This window comes from Macrobrachium nipponense, chromosome 21 (genome assembly GCF_015104395.2).
Source record: "Macrobrachium nipponense isolate FS-2020 chromosome 21, ASM1510439v2, whole genome shotgun sequence".
Lineage (NCBI taxonomy): Eukaryota > Metazoa > Arthropoda > Malacostraca > Decapoda > Palaemonidae > Macrobrachium > Macrobrachium nipponense.
The window spans coordinates 54,387,643-54,397,642 of record NC_087212.1 but is presented as its reverse complement, the minus strand read 5'-3'; the positions used below and the strand labels follow the sequence as shown (position 1 = coordinate 54,397,642).

Here is a 10,000-nt window from a genome sequence, read left to right as displayed (position 1 = left end):
AACAACAACAAGCAAATTTGGAAGGAAAAGGGTCTTATGGTAGGAGTCCCTAAAACCCATATCGAGGCCTAGCTACTCCCGTGACTTGCCCGTCTTCCCCCTAAGATTCGGCCAGATCGGAAATTCCTTTTCACCCGTCCTACGTGTGTTCTCTCCCAAAATCAGCTGATGTAGGAGAAAACATGGCTGCTCTTTAAGGCTAACTAAAATCTAGAAATTCTGGGTAGACGAGAGGGGCAATAAACGTAATAATATATATATATATATATATATATATATATATATATATATATATATATATATATATATATATATATATATATAATGAGAAGTTTCAACAGCAAAGGGAAAAAACTATATTTGCCATACATGAACCTTAAAGAAGCATATGTTAGACTTGATAGGGTGGTAATGTGGAGAGTGTATGGTAAGGAAGGTGAGATGTTCAGAGATATTAAAAGTTTATTTGATGGAGCAAAAGTGAGTCCAACGCAAGGCTGTGTTTTGTCTCCATGGCTCTTTAACACTTTATGGGCATAGTTATGCAAGCAGTCATGGCAAGAGCAATAGATGTACGTAGATGCAAAGTTATGGGATAAGGAAATGAGTCATGAATAGCGATTATAATGGTTGATGCTTGCAGAAGATATAATGCTGACTGGGGATAATAAAGAAATTGCATAAACTAGTGGAAGAAAATTGAAAGTGTTTGCCTATGGAGAAAGTTAAGAACAAATGTGAGCAGAAGTCAAGGGAGTCCTCTAGTTTAACTGTATGATGGTCACTGGTTTATTCACTTCAGCGGCTGTTACAACCCTGGACGCATACTGTAAGGAAATATATCACTTTCGTCCATTCTTACTCCTCTCTGGATTTTTGACAGTGCATAAATTTGTCTGTAATGAAGAGAGGTGCGTATTCAGACGACGTTGGGATAAATGAAAGCTCCAAAGCCCTACCTATGTCTCTGTAGTAATCCCCTCCCCCCAAAAAAAAACTGATTAAGAAATGTCTGGTATATACGAAAATACCAAAGAATGGATTCCTTATATATATATATATATATATATGTAATATGATATATAGATACCTTATACATACATAAATATAATATATATATAGATTATATATATACATATCCATATATATCTATATATATATATATATATATATATATATATATATGTATGTATATATATGTGTGTGTGTGTGATCGAACTTTAGTTTGTGAAGCGCATCTGAATCGAGAGATAGTATAGCAGTAAAACCAGAAATTTACCCTGTAGGGAAATAGTGCCATAAGTGCATCGGGTGTAGGCATCACTTAGGTTCTTTGTAGTGTCCCTTCGGCCCCTGGCTCCAACCCCTTTCATTCCGTTTACTGTACCCCCGTTCATTTGATCTTTCCCCGTCTTACTTCCCACCTTCTCCTAACAATTGTTTCCTAGTGCAACCGCGACGTTTTCCTTCTGTTTCAACTTTCAAACCTTTACTCTCAATCTCCCATACAGCTGAATGACTTCACATGTTCCACCGCTTAGCCTTTGTCCTAAATTTTATATTAAAATTTCAATAGCAAACCAGCAATTTTTCCGAATTGTAGTTTAATTTCCTATGCTTCAGGTATCATTGGTAAAGATAACAAGGTGTGATCCGACCTCCAGCTTACTCGGGACGCTTGCGAGATTTTCCCCTCACGCGCATGTTGCAAACACTTTATTCCTAACTTAATGTGATGTGGTCTTCGTAATTAATACTCATTCATAATACTACTCATACTAACAAAAAGGATCAAATAAAATGGACACAAATTAAATTCTCAGTTATAAGTGGAAACACAAAGCAATTGAACTGAAACATAGCCTAAATTCATTATTACACCAAATAAATTAAAATGTGGTAAAATCTATGGTCAATTAGAGCCTTGTTTCACCAACTAAAATTAAAATAAATACGCTATATTTTATTAGAAATAATTTTTCTTTACTGTTTAGCATGCACATTATTTATTGTGTACAGTTTCATTCTAATAAATAAATCCCAAATATCCTATCCTAAAAATCCTGTATCTTTAACTCCACACAAAACACCTTTTTCAGGCCCCTTTAGGCTCTTCTATAGACCTTTGCTACCCCCAGGGACAAGACTAACAACAACAACAACAACAGCAATAACAAAGTAGTTTGTGGGCATACTCCTCGAGTAAGCGAAAAGTCGGCCTGGATCTTCTTATAATGCGATAAAATGGGCAAGGTTAAGACTGCGCCCATTGTCATTTAATTGGGCTTTCACACTATAAGAAGAGCATTATAAATTATTATTGTTAATAGAGTATTTATGGTTAAATGTAATGATTTTCAGCCACATGAAAACAATTGCTCAATTCGTAGTAACGACAATTTAATATATATATATATATATATATATATATATATATATATATATATATATATATATATATATATATATATATGTATATGTATATATATATATATCTATATATATATATAGATCGAGCTACAAATGTCCTTTAATATCTAATTCGCTCTACCCCGGAATTAATATATTTTCATATATGTTTAACCGAGGGGGAATTTATTAAGCAATAATAGAATTGCCGGCCTACAGGTGCGAACCATCGACCTCTCAATTCCAGGACCGGCTGGGTTGGCTAAGGCTTCACTGCCAGTCCTGGAATTGAGAGGTCGATGGTTCGCGCCTGTCGGCCGGCAATTCTATTATCGCTTAATAAATTCCCCCTCGGTTAAACATATATGAAAATATATTAATTCCCGGGTAGAGCGAATTAGATATTAAAGGACATTTGTAGCTCGATATATGTATACCGAACTCACGGTAATGTGATCATGGGCTTTATATATATATATATATAATAATAATATATATATATCTATATAGACTTATATTATATTATAATATATTATATACAGTATACACGTGTGTATTCTACTATAATATATATGTATATATATATATATACATACATATATATATATATATATATCTATATATATATATAATGATGTGTGTGTGATGTGTGTGCTGTATATATATTATATATATATATAATTAATATATATATATATATATATACTAATATCTAGATAACACATTTATATATATATATATATATATATATATATAGTATATATTACCTATATATATATATATATATACATATATATATATATATACTATATATATATATATACATATATATATATATATATATATATATATATATACATCATATATATTGTACTACATAGTATTCTATACTAGTATATATTATGTTATGATATATTAATATATATAATATCTATATATAATATATATATATTAAAAATGCGTATATATATATACTATATATATAATATATACTATATAATATATATATATATATATATATTATATATATATAAAGTGTGTGTGTGGTGTGTCGCTGTGTGTGTGTGTTGTATACATATATGTATAGTATCTATATACGTATATATATATGTATATAGTATAATGTGTGTGTGTGGTGTGTGTGTGGTGGGTGTGTGCCCCTATATACATATATGTATATGTATAAATATATATCTAGTATATATATTATACTACTATATCACTGTAGTATTATGGTATGTATGTCAGTGTATGTATGTATAGTATGTAAAGTTATGGTAACTAGATGGTTATGATGAGTTTTGTAGATGATTGTTTACCAAATGTTCCTAAAAATATTTATGATGATTCCCCCAGGGTCAGTGTTCATGGTGAGCGTGCATCTTGGATGCCTTAGCGGCTGGATGTCAAGGTTATTGTTGTCCCTCATCTTTATAGTAACAACCAGTACACTGGGGCCTTTGGATCCTGAGTCTTACATACTACTCAGGAAGTAGTAAATGGACAAGAGTAAAATAAAATTCAGAAAACCAAATAGTGGTAATTTGATGAAGGAGAATCCAGACTTGTTTACTTATAACACTCGAGACAATGAATTATAGAGGTAGTACTATAAAAACACAATTAACTGTTACAGACAAACGAAATAGGGGTCAGGACGATAGATGGACCTTGCAAATGCCATAGGGCATCGTAAAAATTAAACAAGGATGATAATGATGATGATTTAGACGAATTCTTAACCGACAAATTGCAATATTTCAGTGTCTTGTCTCTTTACATGATATGGAATGCATACTTTTGCATCTTTTTACAGAGGAGTTCCAGGGCAACCTTATCTTCCAATGAATTCCATTTTAATGAACTACATCAGGTAGTTTTAATTTTATCAGCTGACTATGCTATGCACGGTATCGTCATGAACAATCATTCGGTAGATTTTGTTTTGTTAAAATGTCTGTCGAAGTTTTTGAATAATATTTATCCCTTTACGGGGGTACGTGCTTAATTGTTTTTTTTTTTCTCTTTTTTTACGTAATACCGTCATTATATCCATGGTAATATTATACATCATTTCTTTTATATACACGCACACGTGTTGCAACGATCGACTAGACGGCGGATTGTGCTAATTCGTGGATAACTACTGGCAGGTAATTTTGATGTTAGTATTGATCACATGATATACGTTTGTTATGTAAATAATATTCTTTGCCATCGTTCGTATATGCATACAGGTCTTTCACATGGCCAAAAATGGCTCCAAGATGTAAGATGTAAACGTGTTATTCGATAAAAAATGTAATGAAACGCAACGCAAGCGAATGAAAAATACCCAAACTTTGCGAGGCGGTGTCGGGCTGAGCGACGCTCACTTGTTTTCTGTTGTCTGCCGCCCTCCATCTATCGGTGAACGCGGCTACACAGTGTATCAGCTGGCTTGAGTGTGGTTAGTTGTCAGACATGGAATCCTCATGAATACTCACTGTACTCGTGTGTATTATGTGTGTAGAGTGTTTATGTCCCTGGAATATCTCGTTGTACAGTTCAGGCAGTGTCTCATACCGATCCAATACGTCATTAGTCTAGGGGAAAGCTTCAAATAAAACGGTAAGTAATGAAAGTTGGTCGTCTGCAGACAAGAGCGTCGTCTGCTCCGTTGTGGCGGGAACCCATGGTTATCTTGTGACGGTCATTGACAGGAAAACACGACAGTGATTTTTAACGTGTTATCTTTCTGTCGAATGTATGATAGATATTCATGTGATTCCTATGCATTTTCTGTAAAATCTCCCCTCTTTTTACATTGTCGAAGACGCCTTTTATTTTTAGGTTACACATTTTTGTGTAATTTCGTTGTGCATTTGAATGATTATTTCCTTGCACATATCATACACATGTGTATGGCATGATGCAATTGTGGCTCTGCAGTACGGGATGCGCGAGTGGAAATTAAGTCTTATATCTTGAGGAGAACGTTGGAATATTCCATGCCGGGAAAATTCAAATGGTTTAATCTTGCGTGAGTGTGTTTACTCCATAGTTTTATGGCCACCGTGTAGATGAAGATGTAAATGATGGGATTGACTGGGTAAAAGTAAATCGCTCCAATAAACAAAGCAAAAAGCATTGCCCAGTTACATATAATTAATCTAAATGGCTTGTAAAAATTCGTACACCTTTGGTAGGAAACATTTATAACACGAATGTAAAAAACAACGTAGGCTTTATAAACAAATTGAATGGTTTAAATTTGAATTTTGATTTTATTATGGTTAGTTTTGATGCCTATATTTACAAAAGTGCCTGTAGATGATATAATTAAATTTTTGAGGAAGAATCAAAGTTATGATATTCCTTTAACTGTAACAAACCTCATTAATCTTATGGTTATGTATCGAAGATAGTAAATTTTGTTTTAATGGTGGATTTTTATTGTGTTCATTCGGCATGGCTATGGGTAATCGCTTATCCTCTGTCCTTAGCAAGATTTACATGGAATTTTGTAGACAAAATTCTTCCCAAGAATTTTGCCACCAAAAAGTCATATGGTTTTGGTATGTGGATGTTATTTTTAGTATTTGGCCAGTTCACGAAAATCTATATAATTTACTGTAGGGGAAGAAAGAACTTGCAGTTAGAATTTTTTTTTTTTTTGATGTAACAGTCCATGGAAATGATAGAAATTTAACTTTTCAGTCTTTCGAAAATCAACTGACATTGCCTCTTTTGTTTATTATTATTCCAATCACCATCAAAATGTTAAATTTTCTTTCTTTTGGGATCTTCCTAAGGGCTCTGTGTGTTTGTATCCCACAGTTTATTGACGCTGTGATTAAAACTATTTATGATAGTGCCTTGAAACTTAAACACCCCAGATGTAGCATGGAAAAGAACTAGGAAAACGTTTTATTTAAGTAATGACAAACTTGAACTTGAATTACCGTATGATGAAGGGTTTTTAGACATTCCTAGAATTTTAAAGTTTTGAACATAATTATTGTTTTTAGTAATATTAACGTTAAGAGTAATTATAAAAACTCTAAAGATGTTTCTGGCTGCATATATGAAATTCCTTGTAAAAAGTGTGATTAAATATATTACGGACCAACTAGAAAATCACTTTCACAACGAATCAACCAACACCAATATTCTGTGAGAGCTGGCCAAATATCGAATGCATTACTCGTACATATTAGAGATCTAGACCGTCCTATTAACTGGAGTCAAACGAGATCCGTAATCCCGTCCTCGTGTAGCGACAGTTAAAAGGAAGGTCACTGAATCTGGTTTCATCAAGTCAAATAATGGAAGTGTTCCAAATTTAAGTCTTGGTTTCTTAAGCTCGATGCCTTCATAATGAAAAAAGTTGTAGATAAATATAAGCAACAAAATTAACATATTAAGTTTTCTACAGGTTTTTGGACTTTGTATGGCTAAGCTTCCGTTTCTCTTATAGTTAAATCCACCGTGGTTAAATCTATGGTTTGTGACCGTGCGAAAGTGCTCGGTACGGATTTACTTATTTACTTATATAATGAAGTCACGTGCATCTATTGTGATTTTTAAAGTATATCAACTATCGTCAACACATGCCAGTACCCTAGGCGGTTCTGACACGCTTTATGGCAAATGGGTACGAGTAGTACTGTATGTTGACTCGTACAGTTCTTAATCAGTCACATCCGAATAAGCTCAGCCCTTATGTAACGGCCTTATAAAGGGCAATAATATATTTTAACGGCGGTTTTTGCAAGCAATTGAGAGAGAGAGAGAAGAGAGAGAGAGAGAGAGAGAGAGAGAGAGGTAGGTTATGAAACTGCCAGAAAAATGAGAGCGTACATGGCCCCCATAACTTATAGTTGAACTACAGATATGGCCTAATATGCTACTATATAATTCATGCGCTTATCTGATTATATCACATTAGCATAAAAACCCTGGAGTGGAAACTGACTTTGCCCAAGTCTTGAGTCTTTCACTGATTACACGAAATTAGATGCTAACAAAATGCATTGTCAACTAACATATAAATGCCTACAACCAATTACAGTATAGTGTGAGTATGTGCTGGCAAAATGCCAAACGCTAGTCTCAGCACTATAGCTCTCTCTCTCTCTCTCTCTCTCTCCTCTTCCTCTTCTCTTCTCCTCCTCTCCCCTCTCTCTCTCTGGGCTAGCGGGTACTTATGGATAGTTTGAATTAAATGGTGTTCGTTTTACTTTAAGCCAGGCTGTGCTGACACAGCCTCTGCACCCGAAGCAGCTCCTAGGTTACAAACAGTAACTGTCTGTCAGTTCCCTTAGGGCTAGACTTATGCTAGTGACATATAAGGGTATTTGACCGCCATTCTGAATTTTATTATTATTATTATTATGAAATATGGGTTTCTTTTTCGAGCTTGGCCTGGGCGTGATTTAGTTTTCTTCTGCAAACACTCGTTTGCCTGGTTATCATACTGTTTTGCCTTTTTAGCTTTGCAATTGCTTAGATATTTTATTATTTCCTTTGTGAACCTCGACTGTTTGCATATAAATTTATGTAGGTATATGAATTTCTGACTCTCATCGGGAACGGACTCCGGTCTCCTGGGTGACAACCTAGTGAGATACTATTTGACCAACCAAGGTCATGAAAGAAGTTGGAACCTAAGAACTAATGTGTGACTTCTTTTATAACCTTGATAGGTCAGTTGGTATAGTCCTGGCTAGTTCCTCGGGAGTCAGAAATTTATTTTTGTGATAGAGCTCATCTCTCTCTCTCTCTCTCTTATCTATATATATATATATATATATATATATATATATATATATATATATATATATATATATATATATTTTATTTGTCTATTAGCTGTGATAAAGTTTCCCCTTTCAGACTTGTTACTGCTTCCTTTTTAAGCTTGCAGTTACATGGTTATTGTGTTGCTTTCCGGTTTTAGGCTAGAAATTATCATCTTCTTGTAGACGCAGTTATTAGAATTAGGGTTGTGTAGGGACTATTTGTCTTCCTTTTTATAGACTCGCAGTCGTTTGGATATTATAGTTTTCCTAGACCTGTGCTGTCTGAACACTCCCTGGATATTGTTTCCTCTTCATGGTGGAATACGTTTTATCGTTTGTTTTTTTACTTACAGTTGCTTGGACATAACATTTTTGTGCTTTCTGGACCTGCAATCGCGTGGCTATATAGTATATGTATCTTTTTTCGCATAATGGCAGTTGCTTGGATATTTTTGTGTTTCAGACTGGACACTGGTTGGATATTTTTATACTTGAAATTATTTATTTTTCTTTTGTTATAGTCGGAATTGCTAAGACATTATATTGTTTTGCTTTGAAACTTGTAGTTGCACAAATATTGTATTTTCCTCTTTTTAGCTAGGATCGTATTGTGAGATGGAGATTCAGACACTTTTTTAGTAATCGCCGCTACGATGAAATCCTGCATTCACTCTGAGGTAACAAATGTTTACCGATATCTCGCCTGAGAAAAATATAATTTTAAAAATTATTTTTACTTGAGAATTTTAGGTGAAATATTGGTAATTTTATAGTTTGGTTCTTTGCAATCTTGGACGGAAGTAAATATGCTTAAATATATATTATATACTTAGGTTTAGGTATTGCATTTGGGTAGTGATGGTTAAAAGCTCATGATGCTAACTTTGAATTTGTTGAATATTTTGAAAACTACAGATTAAAGCGTCAGGTTATTCAGATTCGTTCACAACACTCACATGCACACGTGTAAACATTCACTCTCGTTAAATTTATACCTATATATTACGTATATATATCAATGTGTATGTTTATGTATATATACATGTGTATATACGTACAAGATATGTTGAGAAAACGTTCAAATATTGATCAGTAGAGTTGTCAAGATCTTTTATCATAATACGAGTAAAATGTATCATTTGGGTTAGAGGTCCTTTTAAGACCCCTATTCCTTACGGTTATGATGTTTTAGACTTAGTATTCTATGGTGGAACTTAAAATTAATGAATCTCAAACTTCAAATATGTTTTACCATTTCGTAAGTTAATCAAAAGTTGCAGTGAGAAGTAAAACTTGAAAGTATCGATGATGGAATTATTTTCCCTAAGATATGCAAAGATAAATTGCTCAAAACAACAAGATAAGTGACTGAAAGGCAGCGCTTCGAAATAACAAACGTCTTCGGTGTTTCCTGACCCATCTAACATGCCAGTCTCTGTGTGTGCTTCTTTGGAAAACTATCATTTCTAAAGGAATTTTGCAGTTTGAATATATTTTCTTAACTGAATTCATGAGGATTCTTGTTTTATAATGCTGTTTCATTTCCTCTTGAACCTCTGTAGTTCCATTTACTTCCTTATAAAACGCCTTCATGTTCTTGCTGAAGTATTTGCTCATCTTTATCACAATCCCTTTCTTGTACTTGCCTTTTTCCCTCTCCCAGTTGCCGTTGACTGCTTTGTCCATCCATCTGTATTCATTTTCACTACTCCTATTGAATATATGGCTCACTAGCAGCTACTTAGAAGAGATATTTCGTGATTTTCAAATTAGACAGCTGTTGATTATGTTAGTTTTTATAATCGTAT

General features: G+C 33.7%; 1 protein-coding gene across 1 annotated transcript in view; it reads left to right on the top strand.

The window, feature by feature from the left end:
• Nucleotides 1-4,819: 4,819 nt before the first annotated feature.
• The window catches only part of LOC135198036 (kinase D-interacting substrate of 220 kDa B-like), a 744,360-nt gene continuing 739,179 nt past the window's right edge, over nucleotides 4,820-10,000 (top strand). The window contains exon 1 of the mRNA XM_064225414.1: nucleotides 4,820-5,019. The gene's annotated coding sequence lies outside the window, so the exon portion shown is untranslated. The remainder of the gene's footprint in view (nucleotides 5,020-10,000) is intronic.